The sequence below is a fragment of the Elgaria multicarinata genome, chromosome 15, assembly GCF_023053635.1.
Source record: "Elgaria multicarinata webbii isolate HBS135686 ecotype San Diego chromosome 15, rElgMul1.1.pri, whole genome shotgun sequence".
In the NCBI taxonomy this organism is placed as follows: domain Eukaryota; kingdom Metazoa; phylum Chordata; class Lepidosauria; order Squamata; family Anguidae; genus Elgaria; species Elgaria multicarinata.
Genome location: NC_086185.1, coordinates 11,633,185 through 11,645,871, shown reverse-complemented (window position 1 = coordinate 11,645,871; position 12,687 = coordinate 11,633,185).

Sequence of the window (12,687 nt, the reverse complement as noted above, 5' to 3'; positions counted from 1 at the left end):
TTGAAGATCTGGGGCTGTCCTACATTGGCAGTGCATTCCCAACATGGAAAAGCTCACGTATGGCTGGCTGTCTTCTCACTTCACCCACCCAACCCACTGCATGCGAGCTGGAACTACTTGGGCTGATGTATAAATGAGAGACGTTTGTATTGCCTAAGGTTCCACAAACAAAATTAGGGTGACAAAAATCCCACTCCACTGCACTTGGGATAACTCTCAGACAGAGCCTTGGCGCTTTAGCTCTTTCACAGTCAAACATTTCATGGTATGTGGAAGCTATTAGCTCAGGTACCACTATGAAGAAAAGAGCAGCTGCTTTAACACAACCTCTGATTGTATCTACTACAGTAACTGATTTACAGAAGTGTGTCTCTCCCTGGGGGTAGGTTTTCAGCAAGGCAATCAAGCAGGCTCCCTCTTTTTTAAAAAGAAGAAATAGAAGTAGAAGGGGTTGCTTATTTATCTTACTATTTAACACTTCTTGCCATGACGAGAATCAATTTACCCTTTAAAACATCCCCTGTAATAATGAACGTAGTCACCACATTGGCCTACTGCAGGAAGGATTAATTTAATGAAATGTGCCAAGAGGAAGTCTAACTTCTGATTACTTATGACCCTTCCCCCCCCCTTTTTTTGTTCTCTCCTTTATGCTAAGACTTCAGATGTTCCAAGAAGGACATTTCATCACCCCACAACACCCCCACCATGGAACAAGACAAGTTCAGCCTTTATAAAAGGCAGAGGTCATCGCCTTCTTCTTCTTCTTCTTCTTCTTCTTCTTCTTCTTCTTCTTCTTCTTCTTCTTCTTCTTCTTCTTCTTCAGATCCCCTTTAATTCAGCATTAATATCCACAGGAAATAATCCTTTCTTTATACTACATATTCCTGCATGCTCCACAAGACCCTTGTTATAATTCCATTCCAGCTGTTCCCCCACCCCCTTTTACCTCACTGGAAAAAACACACACACACACCATGAAGACTTTCTCTTCACTTACCAGTCCTTCTAACAATTATGGATTGATACCTACTGGGAAATTCCAGCGTTGACAATCTTGAATAAAGATTTTGGTTTAGTCCTTGATGCTCTAAATTATCAGGTTTGGTGTGTGTTTTTCCCCCTAGGGAAGGTCTTGAACCTCTCCAACTCACACTCTTGACATGAGCAGATTTTAGATCTGAGGAAGGACAGAGGTTAATAACAGTGAATCAGTTCAATGCTCTCTCTCTCTCTCTCTCTCTCTCTCTCTCTCTCACACACACACACACACACACACACACACACACACACACACAAACACACACACACACACACACACACACACACACACTGAGCTGCTGCATGAAGCTGGCCAGTGGTTATATTTTAACAAGTCCTGTTTCCCAAACAGGCTGAACTTCAGAAAGCCGGAAAACTGTGTTTAGGGTGACCATATGAAAAGAAGGACAGGGCTCCTGTATCTTTAACAGTTGTATTGAAAAAGAAATTTCAGCAGGTGTCATTTGAATATATGGGGAACCTGGTGAAACTTCCTCTTCATCACAACAGTTAAAGCTGCAGGTGCCCTGCCCTCTTTTAAATCTGGTCACTCTACTATAGCTCCTGCAGCTTTAACTGTGGTGATGAAGAGGGAATTTCACCAGGTTCTCCATATATACAAATGATACCTGTTGAAATTCCCTTTTCTATGCAACTGTTAAAGATACAGGAGCCCTGTCCTCCTTTTCATATGGCCACCCTACCTGTGTTGCATAATATAGTCAGGGCCATTTTAAGATTTTGTTTGGGGTGCCCTAGATATTGTATTTAATTCTAGGGCAGCAAGTTGGAACTGTATACTGTAACAGTGCAGAGGCTGCATGATCCCACCCACCCACATTGAGTGTTCTGTGGGCCATTTGTTGTCTGGGGATGGGCCCACACCCCTAACATTCACAGACAGGACTACACTCCCTGACATGATCTACTCCCCAGTCCACACACCTGCTGGAGCTCTTCCAGCCAGTGGTTCAGTCAAGGTGGTTTTGCTTGCCCCACACCTTCTCCCATTGGGGAGGATGCAGGTTGGGTGAAGCACTTATCAATCCACCTGCCCTCCCAATTGGTAGGGAGAGTAATACTGATAGAAATCTTCATTGTTATCTCCAGTCACAAGTTAAAGATAACGTTGGGGGTTCCACTCACCCCAGGTCCATTGGGCCTGATGGGCCAGCCTTGTGGGCCAAATTTGGCACAGAGGTCAGAGGTTCCCCATTCCTGACTTAGGGAGGCTGAGTGAACAAGGGGCACCACACGTCACTGAGTCCATAAAAGTCATCTAGTGTTAGAACTGCATCCTGCCAGTCTTCCCTCTCTGCTCAAAGAGGAGTATTTTGGCCCCACTTCAGCTAATGGCTGAGATTTGAAATGGAAATGTCCTGGCTTGCAGCTCACAGCCTTGGCCACTAGTCCTCAAGGAGAAGACAGGGTCATTTTGTGCTTACCACCCTTGCATTTTGCAGTGGGGAGTGGGAGAGCTCAGTGTTGTGACAGCCCTACAGTTCCCCCCACCCTTTCCTAAACCCATAAGTCCTGGCAAAGAGGGGTTGCATCACCCTGTTGCTGTATTACTCTTGCACAACAGCCCTTGGACCAGATCCTATCTGCTTCTTGCTTTGCATAGGTGGCCGTCAGAAATAAAACTCCTCCAGAAACTGTTGTACAGGATGAATGAAAAAGCAGAAATTGCAGTAGAGACAAAACAAAGAGAAATGGACCAGGCAATGTCAAAAGGCCAGTATTTTCTCACTGAGTCATCATACATCTCAAGAACGGTGATGAACTGAAGGCTGCCAGACTCCGAAACGATGACACTTAAGATGAAGGATTGTCGCATTCAATATGCGGCCTGACACCGGATGATGCAGCAAAGTTATTGACTGCAACCCAGGACACAGGTGAGAAGCTGACACAGTCCCTGCAGCACAGCTGCAGAAGGGAAAATGGACAAACTCTGTTGGGCAGGAAGAAGGTACCAAAAGTGTAGGAGACTGCCAGCTGTGAGTCATGTGGCAAAAAATATGACGGCTGGGATAGTTATCAAGGTTCTGTTTGCTTTGTTTTGTAAAATGGGCATGCGAAATTCAGTGGGGCTCCCAAAGGACCTGGTTACATGGTGCAGTAAATGTCCATTGTGCTTTGTAGCACAAACTAATAGCTTCATCACACCAGCGTTACACTGTGCAATCACTGCGAATTGTGTGCAAAGGACTCTGAAGTTTTCCATCTTATAATCTGCTTTTACTGTGAAGTACTCCCATGCATCCTGCTTTAATTGTGCTATAAAGCCAAAAGAACTGACGTATTTTGGACTCCTTTAAGAACAAATCTTTTGTCATTCTCCGAGCGGCCTCTGGGGGCGCAGGAAGATGATTTGATTTGTTAAAACTTCAAATTAAACAAATGCTTACATCTGCGTAAGTTTTAAAGATAAAGACATCAAAATTGGCAAAGTAATAGATATTAAGGAGGGCTTTCAGCATACCAAACTTGAATCGGATTGGGTCATCCATTGATTTTTTAATGATTTTTTACATTCCCCCTCCTTTAAACCCTTTTCCTGGTATGCAAAGGATCTTAGGAGCGCCACCGAACAGGGTTTGATTTAGATAACAGCAGCAGCTTTATGCTATGGGGATTATTCAAGGGAACCAGGTACATGGGATGAAGCTCTAAGTGAAAACAAAAGCAAACCAAAACACAGAAACAAAGAAAAGATCCTTGCCCCAAGGAACTTACAATCTCAATGGCAATGGTGGAGACAGCAATAGAGGTAGGGTGTACACTCTCTCCCTCTGTTTCTCTCTCTCTCTCTCTCATATACACACATACACTTGTCAATCTATTCTTCAGCTGGAGAGGTGTCACCTTCTAGTTCGTATCTCACTCAAAAACACACAGAGAGCCCCAATGTCTGGGATACCATCTCCTAACCATGAGCTCCCAGTAATGCAACATCAATGATTGGCCAACCATCTTGGACGATTGAGTAGCAACCTGCCTAATGAAGGAGGAATCAGTCAAGAATGGCATGATGGTTAATACCCTTCCTTCATAAAGCACCCCAAGTATGCATGTGTGGCAAAATAACAGAACAAATTAAGACAGGCCCAGTCCACAGATGGACACTTAAAAAAAAGACATAAAATAGTGTTGGGGGACCCATAGCCCTCAGATGTTGCTGAACTACAAGCCCTATTATTGCTGACTATTGGCCATGCTGGCTGAGGCTGATGGGAGTTGGAGTCTGTGATGCCACCACCCCACACACAAGGCTTTGACGTGCACACCTTCCTCAGGCTAAGCACCACCACTTAAATACCTGAGGAAGGGTAAAAAGAAAAGTATAACCTTTCCCTTATAGCAGAGGAAAAAGGTAAGGAGTTTTGGAAAAGGCTTTTCTGTGAATATAGCAGGCTGAAGATTTAATGTAATGTGTTTATTTTATTTATTTATTTATTTATTTATTTATTTATTACATTTTTTATACCGCCCAATAGCCAAAGCTCTCTGGGCGGTTCACAAAAATTAAAACCACAATAAAACAACCAACAGGTTAAAAGCACAATTACAAAATACAGTATAAAAAGCACAACCAGGATAAAACCACGCAGCAAAATTGATATAAGATTAAAATACAGAGTTAAAACAGTATTTATGAACTAATAGAGCAGGAGACACCGCCAAACTGACACATGGTTTTATGGTTGCAAAATAAAGAAAATGTTTATTGTAGTTTACAGTTCTTCGTTCCTTTGAATTCTATTCCAGTCCTGCCTATTCTTAATAATTCTGCTAGTAACTAATCTAATAATAACAATCCTTAGTCTCTATGATCTTATTTCCACTCACTCCTCACACATCTCCTGACAAGAAATCACACAGCTAAACACATCTACCCCCCAAACCCAATCACCAACTAAACCCTTCAAACCACTCAGCTCCCCCATATATATAGACTCCTCCCCCTTTCCACAGCATCACCAGCCACACCCACTCAGTCCAACATTCTGCACTCTCTACACATACTCACACAGACATACCTAAGGGAATAAAAATGTGGGTCCAATAAAGAGTCCAATAAAACCTGGGCAGGATCTACACTACTGCTTATAACGGTTTATAATGGTTATGACAACTGTTCAGGCCCAGGACACATTACATACACCGTTTTCATACAGTTTTAAAAGTGTTATATCCTGCTTGGTGTAGATTGGGCCCTGGAGGAAGACAGATCCTTTGCCTCTGAGTTAAAGATGAGGGGAAGTGCATGAGACACATAAGGAAGTGAACAGGGTGGGGGAGGAAAAAGAAATCTGCCGGCAACTCCCTTCTAGGCACACAGGAATAAAGATGGCAATGGGGGAAGGGGTTCATGGGATTAGACAGGCAAAGTTAGAGAAGGAAGGGGGCATAACCAGTTCACTTTGGTTTTATGCAGAATTAGAGATTGACAATTGCTTTGCATCTTTTCTTTGCAGAAGCCTGCCTCTCCTGGTTAATGCCACGGGAGCCCCGTGATGGAGAAGCTGGTGCCTGCTCCCTCTGTAGCAATAAAAGCTTTGAGAAGGATTTGAACGATATGAGTGGGAAAATTCCCTGTGCAGTGTCTTTAATGCTGTTATCCCTTGCTGAGCTAGAGCTGGTCTAATGCTTCATCTGAGCAAATAGGAAGGGAAGCCTGGCTCCTTGCTGGAGTTGCAAGGCATTAAAGCTGTTATTGTTTGATGAATTCCTGCAAGCGGAGAAGAAATTGCATAACATCCACTTTGAACTGTTATGATAATAAAGCGGCAATGAACTTATATTTGCATTCAAGAGGGAAGTAGATAATCTTACTTACTTGTGCAAGAATTTTGAAATACCATCAGAGGAAATGGTTAGCAACGCTTTAAAATAACAGTGGAGCCCTTAGTTTTGCAGACAAGAGACCCAAGGGTTGTCTTCCGCCAACCCAAAACAGCTTCCTCTGATGAACAGAGTCTTCATCTGAGAGAGGGAGCCTTTGTCCAATGGAAGGAGCCTTCCTCTTCTGTCAGAGGGAGGTCACTTCCCTCAGGGGAAGAGAACATTTGCAGCCAACCCACTGAATGTTATCATTAAGTGGTATTCCACAAATCACAGAGTCCACAGGGGCCTAGTGAGGTGTTTAAATTAAGAGAGGGGTTTAAATGAAAACAAAACAAACATGACAGCATCAAGGGGATTTAAGAGATTTGGGATGAGAAGGAAGTGTCTTTTCCATTAAAAAAATATGCATCCCAATTTGAGCGGGAGAGGAAACTGTTCTGAGTTTTTGAAGATCCAAAGTGTTATGTCAGATTTGTACTCGCTAGGCAGGAGCAAATCCATCTGTTTCACTTTGGCCTACATTCATTTAAAATCATGAGTTCTTTCTCACTCAAATATGGAGGATTTTGCAAATTGGAGTAAATGCTCCACAAAACCAAACAAATGGAATTCTAACCTAAGTTGACAAAGGCCTTACAACCACACCTTGCTCACCTGGGCGTGGTGAGGCAGTCGCGGGTGGAGGTGGATGGGACACGTGGAGACCATCTGTTGGTGGTCTCCGGTGGTGCCACCATGTATGGTAGGGGCCAGCTGCTCCTTATTTACACACTGCTGCCCCTCCCTGCCTCATCTCTGAATCAAGGCTTCCTCCCTCGCTGTAGACAGTGTGGGTTAGCTGATTGTCCTTCGGGGGGCCAAGTAGGAATTTTTTGTTCCCCATCAATTTGCAATTGGGTTTTCCCCCCACCTACTTCACACTGTAAGGCAATGGGAGAGTATTAAGTAGGTTAATTGGTTGAATTTGGTCACATTTAATTTGGGGCAGGTGTGTGGGCATCGGGAACAAGGATAAGCTTGGTGAGCATTCCTAGCCACCATTGTGGTGATTGGTGACACCTCAGGCCCTCACTGGGAGTCTTGCAGCACCAAATAATGGTTTAAGGGTTACCTCTGAGGCCAACCTTACTCACTCACTCAGAGTTTTGCAACATTAGGGAGAGTGACATTGGAAGGCCTAACATACCCGAAAAGAGGAATCCTGGTGGGTGACAACATACACACATCACCTATCAGGATATGAATGGCTTGCCCAAATCCAATTATGGCCAAGACATTGGCCAAGATAGGATGCCCGCCTAAGACTCCATCACCCCTCTCAGAATGTTAATAAACGTGGCCCTCTTTAAATCCAATTTTTGTCTCGTCTCGTTATTCCACCTTCCATTCCCGCAAATGCCTGGTGTGTGAAACATAGTGAAAATCCATTGCAAAATGACGGTGGTTTGGATCTAAATATCTTCCTTACAGAGGAGTCAATGATCTTGTCAAATCTTCTTCCCCTATACACCTCCCCAAAGTTACTTGGAAGGGTCCCCTGAACTTTTGGGGCCAGTTTCAGAGGGGTGGGGAATAATCCATCTCCCCTTGCGCAAGACAAATTGTCTTCTACTAACACAGCAAGATCTTTAGACCCAATCCATAGTTCTGATAAAAAAGCCTTTAAAAAAAGTAATTAAGAAGCAGTTATTTACACATGATTAACAAGATTCGTTCTATATCTCATGTTTTGCTTTAATTTCACATTTGCTTAGAGTATTCTCCAAACAGAGGGCTGAATATTATAAATTTTTCAGAACCTTTTTGAACATAATCCTCAAACAAGTCAGAAACATGAGCCTTGCATATTACGAGTCCTGTTCAAAATGCTTGTACCATTGTGTCTGCCATGAAGAATCTTTGCAGCAATTGATGAATAAACATGAAAGAAAACTTGTAACAACAGTGTAAATCCCCCCAAAATGTGTTTGGCATATTCAAATGCAGCAAATGTAACATTCTTGCAACATTCATAACTACATAGTACTAGAACTATTTCTCAACAGGGAGCTACACACTATCTTTCCTTAATAATAGGCATAAATTTGTCTCCAAGAGTTGTTCATTTCAGGTGTGTATCTTTAAAAAAAGACAATGTGCACATTGGACCAGAGCAACATCAACACTTGTTGCATTTTGATGATGCAGAGGCCAACATGATGAGTCTAAAAGAACTTTCTGAGAACTTTTCTTAGCATTTTCTTTTTCTGGGCTGCCCATGGAGAGGTTTAACAACCTCCTCGAGAATATTTGGTGAAATGTTCTCCCAATTCTCCTATTCAAAGATAGGGTGGAGTATTCTGGACACAACTCTGAATCCAACCCAATCTATCTTATTACAGTTGAAGTAAGCAATAGTTTCTAGGGCTGTGCATGGACCCCCTGAACTGCTTCATGGCCCGATTCGGAACTTTTGGATCAAACCGATCCGCTTTGGGTTGATCCTACCCTTCCCCACTCCACTCTGCAGAGTGAGATTCGGAGGGGCGGATCAAGATTTTGCTCCCCTTCCCTACTTATCTCCTCCACGGCGGGCAGTGGAGGCAGGTAAGTGGGGACAAAATGGGGGTCAAATAAACCCCCTCCCCATGCCCCTTTACCTGGCTCCACCTCTGTGGCCACATGGACTGCGGCGGCAGAGCCAGGTAAGCCCCCCTCCCCCCACACTTACCTGCCTCCATCGTGGTCCGAAGCTGTCACCAGACCGTGCCGGGCACAGGTAAGCCCCCTCCCCCTGCCCCCTTACCTGGCTCTGTCATCATCGATGCATGGACTGTGGTGCCGGTGCCAAGTGAGCCTTCCTTCCCCCTTTACCTGCGTTTGGGGCTCCGGATGGAGGCGAACCGCTTCGCCTCGATCTGCAGCTCCCCCGACCCAAACTGGATCCACCTTTGGTGGAGGTGGATCGGCTTGCTCCACTCTGGATTTGCAATCCGAATTGGAGCGGAGCACAGCCTTAATAGTTTCTCTACTCAGTTCTTTTCTCTTTGCTCATTGTTGTCCTGGAATAAGCTGTACAACTGCCAGCCTCCCATGTGGAGGGCTGAGAAACTGCAGCATCACTGGGTGGCTAGGGGTAGAGGGGTGGTATTCCACTTCTGGTTTTGCCCTGACCACCAGGTTCACCATTGGCTCCTTCCCTATGGGAAGTAGTATTAGGAAACTTCCTGTCTCAGTGGTTCCTTGCTCAAGCAACAGGGTCTACCTGAACTTTAGTAAACCTCTGTGTTTCTAGCCAGTCTTTGGTCCTAACTCTTGGTTTGTTCTCCAGTCCTTCTTCTGGTCTGTCCTCTGATCCTGATTACTCTTTGGTCGTAATGTCTGGCCCATTTGCTGGTCCTGCCTCCTGGTTCGTCCACTGTCCTCAACAACCCAGTAAGGTGGCCATTTATAAATTGCCAAAAAAAAAAAAGACCAAAGAGAGGAGCAATTTGCATAATCCTTGCATATCATTTAAGATATATAGATACACATTGTGAAATAATGTTTTTAATTTAAATAGGAATACAGTACCTCTCACCATGGCATGAAAGAATGTAACCAGGTGACCTGTTCATTCCAGGGGCGGATCCGCACGTCGGCCCCAGAGCGCATTTATGCGACTCTAGGGCACCCCAGAAATGATAGTCTGTACTTGCCTGTAAAAAGAAACTAGGAAGAGACGGAGATGACGACGCTGCCGCCGCCACCCAGCTCTCCCCGGCCAGCACGGAGAGCTCTTTTTGAAGAAGGCGGGAGTAGAGAGCTTCTTCCGCTGTCCACCCAACCTTCTTCCGCCGAGCTCTCTGTCCCGGTCGAGGAGCCGGCTGGGGAGAGCTGGGCGGCGGCGGCATCTCCGTCTCTTCCTAGTTTCTTTTTACAGGCAAGTACAGACTATCGTTTCTGGGGTGCCCTAGAGTCACATGAATGCGCTCTGGGGCCGACGTGCGGATCCGCCCCAGATGTTCATTAATGCAAAATGGTTCTTATAGTTCTTTATCTTTAAACTGGACAGGACAACCCTTTAATATTGAGGATGCCTTCTAATTGAAGATGGCCCCCTGCCAGCCTTTCAAACTGAGGACTGTAAAAGAGGACACCCGTCTACCCTACTACCCAGCAACGAAGACTTCTGATTCCCAGCTCCTGGCTCACCTGCAGACTGCTGTCCATGGCTCAGCTGTGACACTTCCATCTACATATATGAACTAACAATATAGTTCCAATAGTATTAACTGAGCAGAGTGGCACATGTTTCGAAAAAGAAAGAAAGAGGCTAAGGGGTGACATGACAGAGGTGTACAAAATGATGCATGGTGTGGAAAATGTGGATAGGGAGACATTTTTTCTTCCTCTCTCAAAATACTAAAACCCAACTGGGGTCATCTCATGAACCTAATCGGTGGGAGATTCAGGACAAATAAAAGGAAGGACTTCTTCTTCACGCAGCCCATACTTAAATTATGGAACTCACTACCACAAGATGAAGTGATGCCCCCCAATCTGGATGGCTTTAAAAAGGGGTTGGATAAATTCCTGGAAGCAAAGGCTGTCAATGGCTACTAGCCCTGATGGCCATGTGCTACCTCCAGTATCAGAGACAGTAAGCCTGTGTGCACCAGTTGCTGGGGAACATGGGTGGGAAGGTGCTGTTGCACCATGTCCGGCTTGTTCATCCCTGGCCGATGGCTGGTTGGCCACTGTGTGTGAACAGAGTGCTGGACTAGATAGACGCTTGGTCTGATCCAGCATGGCTCTTCTTATGTCCAGAAAGAAAGAAAGAAAGAAAGAAAGAAAGAAAGAAAGAAAGAAAGAAAGAAGTCGTTGGAACACCCTGTGTAAAATCTGAACATTTCTACAAAAAAACAGGAAAGAACTGACTGAAGGATGGAGGGGAAGGAAAGGGGGTGGAATGGGACCACATCAATCTGTCCATCCCTAATACATAGACACACACCTTTCCCTTCTCACATAGCTGGGAAGGAATATCATGGAATGTAGATAAAAGTCGGGACTTCTTCTCTCTCTTATGCACAGTGCTGCACTTATCCTGCTTTTCATCAGAAATCATTCTTAATGATATCAGTGACAGTTTTAGCTGAGAAAGGACTGTTGGAGAATTTTAATTCAGAAAGGCCATGCTTTCTGGGAGAAAAGCTTTGTGACAAAAGATATTTTTTTCCAGGTTTAAGATGAGTCTGCGCTTACATATGCAGACAATTATGACTGCCTGTGTACAAATAAGAAGAGTGTTTCTTGCTACTTTACATCAACCTTCCCCAACCAGATGCCCTCCAGATGTATCAGACTCCATCTACCATCATCCCCATCCAGCATGGACAATGGCCATGCTAGCTGGGGAAGATAGAGTCTGATACATCTGGAGGGCATAAGGTTGGGAAGGTTTCTTTATACTGTAACAAGATAACCAGGTAGCTCAAGGGCTTATTTTATTTATTTATTTATTTATTTATTTATTATTTATTTACTTACAATATTTATATACTGCTCCATATCTAAAATAGATTCCAGAGCGGTGCACATAGGAATAAAACAGTAAAAAGAAAGAAAATTAAGAACAGCAAATTAAAATTATTCAATTTAAAACAAAGGGGGGAAAGAGTGGCTGGTCATTTGAGGAAGGCTTTCTGGAATACAGAATGTTTTTTAGGATGTGCTGGAAGCAACCTAGGGTTGGTGCCTTCCTGACCTCCAGAGGCGGAGCATTCCACAGTGAAGGGGCCACCACACTAAAGTCTCTTCCCCTGGTGGACTCCAGTTGGGCCAAAGGTCCATGTGGTAGAACCAGGAGTATGCCCTCCCATGACCTCAGTGACTGGGTGGGTTGGTAAGGGAGAAGGTGCCCCCACATGCTCCCCATATGCCTTCCTCCACCATGTTGCTAAAGGGTATTCTCTTGTCTTCTGACCACTGACTTCATTGACTCTGAAACAGCTTGTCTTCCATTGGCTTCCAAAACAGGTATATTATAAGCCAATCGCAACGTTCCTAACTGTAAGGAACTTCAGGAATGGTCCATACAGTGTAACCACCACCACCTCTTGTATTGACCAAGTGCACTTGTAAATTACTTGAAGAAAACCGGAAGGCAAAGCTGCACATGGAGCATAATGTGATGCATTATGTGCATATAAAGCCTCATATTAAGAAGAATGAGTAAACTGGCCCTCCCTCTCCCCCCTCTCTCACACACACTCACACAGACATAAACACACCTACCCCTTAACTGGTATGTGTGGTTGTCACTTCTCCCAAGTTCTGGTGCAGAACTTGGAGTTTCCCAGAAATCTCCATCTCGCTGGCTCCCATCAGCCAGATACGCTGAGCTATTAATGGACAATGTGCTAGTCAGCCAGAAGCCAGTAACACCTTCCTGATGGTGTTATTTGTCCAGCTTGGTGATTCCCAAGTCGTGCAAACTCCTCCATAACGTTGCTTCCCTTGGTTGATCTCAGTTCCTTATCACTCTGCATTGCATGTCGGCGTAGTCTCATTTCCCCACCTAACTTAAGAAGACAACAACGTTCTCATCTGGCTGAAATCCAATCTTTTTAGAATTATTATTTATTTCTTTGTTGCCCAGCCTGCATTTCGTTAAGGCGACGCAGCCACACTTAAAACTTTCCTGCACGGAGTCAAAATGTTTGCGTTGTTTAGAGCTGCCATGCAGGCTGCCATCCTTGCTTGGAATCGAATGTCAGTGAACCAAGTACATTCACTAGGCTCTGTCAACCTGTCAGCATCTCTTAAAGTTTC